The sequence below is a fragment of the Eptatretus burgeri genome, unplaced genomic scaffold (assembly GCF_056783735.1).
Source record: "Eptatretus burgeri isolate ZD-2024b unplaced genomic scaffold, Ebu_testis_v1 Ebu_testis_scaffold_897, whole genome shotgun sequence".
Taxonomy (NCBI): Eukaryota; Metazoa; Chordata; class Myxini; order Myxiniformes; family Myxinidae; genus Eptatretus; species Eptatretus burgeri.
In genome coordinates this window covers 14,815-17,500 of record NW_028222846.1, presented here as the reverse complement: position 1 = coordinate 17,500, position 2,686 = coordinate 14,815, and positions in this window count along the sequence as shown.

Sequence of the window (2,686 nt, the reverse complement as noted above, 5' to 3'; positions counted from 1 at the left end):
ATTGGTGGATGCCACAATTCCCAATGTGACCGACGGAGCAGTCCCAATTTGCCTTTCCAAATTAACGCGAGCCCTGCCTCTCTGGGACAGGTTAGTGACACGGATTTGTTGAACCTTCTTCACCCATTCATTCATAAACCCAATATCAATCATTCATTCCAACCCTGCAAGACCATGGCTGAAACTTAAATGTTGTTACACACATGTGTGATCCTCAACTGAGCAGAGGGGAGGTACCATACAGCAAAAATGATAGGGCTCTTCCGGTTGTGGTACCCGCAATCCAAAAGAGTCGCTCGACTTTCAGCTTCTTCACCCCTCCCCCCCCCCCCTTCAACGATTCGGTCCTTGACAGCCAAACAGCTCCTTTGCTGTACGCTCCTTCGGGGACGGTCTCCACACATCCAAGCTATCACGGCTTCATATGGGTCACTAGGGGTTTCTCGACCGTTGGTTGCTTAACCAGACCTCCCCATCCAACGGGTCTCCATTTCCAGACACCACCAGCTGCCAGGAACCGGAGGGGGGTGGGGGGGCGTTGTCACCACTCCTCCAGAGCTTGATCTATTCTTGCGGTCCCACATATCTTCCTCACCCACACAGTTCAACATCTCATCTCCTCCCCTGTTGTCATTCAATTTTCAAACAATGCAATGTAATGTTGGCAATCGTGTTGCTATTCTGCCATGTCCTGCTTACATGTTTTCACTGGCATTCATTCTTAAAACAATTCAATTCATTACACATAACAGACCTCAATTCCACAAACAATTTTGGTTTCCAAACCAATCCCTTTACCGACCATTGAGTCATTCTTGCTCGCTCTCATCCAATAAAGCATGTGCCAATTTCTAACAAAACTGAACCCTTGGGACAGTAAGCATCAAGGCACCTTATCCTAAGTGGAAGTCATCCCACGTTGGTCGGGTCTAAAAGTGTCACCCACCCCTTCTAACTTTTGTCGCACCCTTCCTATCCACCCAGGAGTCTCCTGCCCCTGATAGTGAGTCAATCTATCCCCATGGACGACTTTTGGAAGGGTATGCGGGCCCATCTGAATCTTGAAAACCATGTCAGTCACTTGTCGAAGCACCACCCCAGGGCCTTCCAGGATGAGGTAAGTTTTGGACACACACCCTTTTCCTCCGTGGCCAGGAAAGCCAATAAGGTCTCTGGGAAAAAAAAAAAAACGGGGTGCATGAGCCCAGATATCGTATCTCAATTTCATGTGCGACGAAACTGAGCCAATTTGATTTCTCGCAAACTTGTGAGCCGTTTCCATGCTCCGATGTTAGGCCCTCTTCAGAGCGTGTCATCATGTCCTGGACTCCCTCGGGCCAAACAATTTCCCCCAAATTTCCTTTTTCGTCCAGCTGAGATGGCAAGCATGTGGATCCACCTCCTCCGGTGACTTCAATTACTCCACGACACTTGGCGACGACAGCTCCGCTCCTTACCGTGTGAGTGCTATCGGACACGTTAAGCACACGGACGACCAACATAGGCCCATGAGTGTCCACCAGGGTGCGACCCACATCAGTTCTTCGGCTCCCTGTGAGGGACACAGCTCTACTAGCTCCAACTCACCAATGTGATGAGTACCTGCTGCCAACTCCGCCATTACCAAGACCTCGGACCTGGGAGGTATGGTTACATTGTGTGGCACCTGCAGCCACGTCCCCTGCACCTCCGAGTAATCCCCTAGTCCACTCAACCACATAGGGCCCCGCCCAAGATCTAGTTGGCAGTCGTGTTCCTCCAGGAAACTCAGTCACAGGAGACAATGGTCACACACCTCGGCCACTCATACCACCACATTGACCTCCAGACCGCCCAACTCCATCCTCACAACCCCGCGCCCCAATATTGGAGCCATCACCCCCGTTGCCAGTTGAAGGCTGTGTCTTACTAACCTATCAATTTTATCCCAGCCTTCGAACACTCTGGTCGAATACATTCGGATTTATAATGGTGTCACTGGCCCCAGTGTCCACCAGCCTCACAAAATTCCCCCTCAATTTTGCATCGAACCCTCAGATTACCAGTGCCAATTCTTCCGCAATTCACTATCTTCACCAAAGAAGGATGCTTCTCGACACACTTGCGAGCCGAGCATGGCCCCGTATGCTCGGCTCACCCTAGTTTCCCGGACAATCCGCAGTGGCTGCCCACTCTCGGCAGTGATCCTCTCTCTGGACCCTGTGATCCATTGGTAGGTCCTCCCCTCTCCGGGCTGTGAGGCCTGATCGGAGGTCTGTGTATGGGTGGGTACTGACAGTGTCACTGCATGTGCGCTCTTCTCCCACATGTGAAACAACTCCCCATAAATGGATCCTTAAGGAATCCAGACGGAGCACCTCGCCCAAATCCCGGGCCAACCCGTCGAGAGTTGGGCTGTCCTGTTGGCGACCCCAGATCGCACCACCACGACTCACCCACTACAAATTTCCCCTTTGTCAAATTTGACAATTCCGGGCTGATTCCTCTACGCATCCGCATCATGCTCGATGCCTCCTGCCTCTCTTCCTCATCCCGTACCTTCACCTGTCGCACCGTAACCGACGGTCTGTCTGATATGCGGTTCGAGTTCCTCAAAAAGGTCAGTCTCTCCGCGTACTTAGCCGCTCGGTGCACAGTGGTCAGGCCCTGCAGTTCCACTTGGGTTCGGACCTCGGGATCAGGGAGC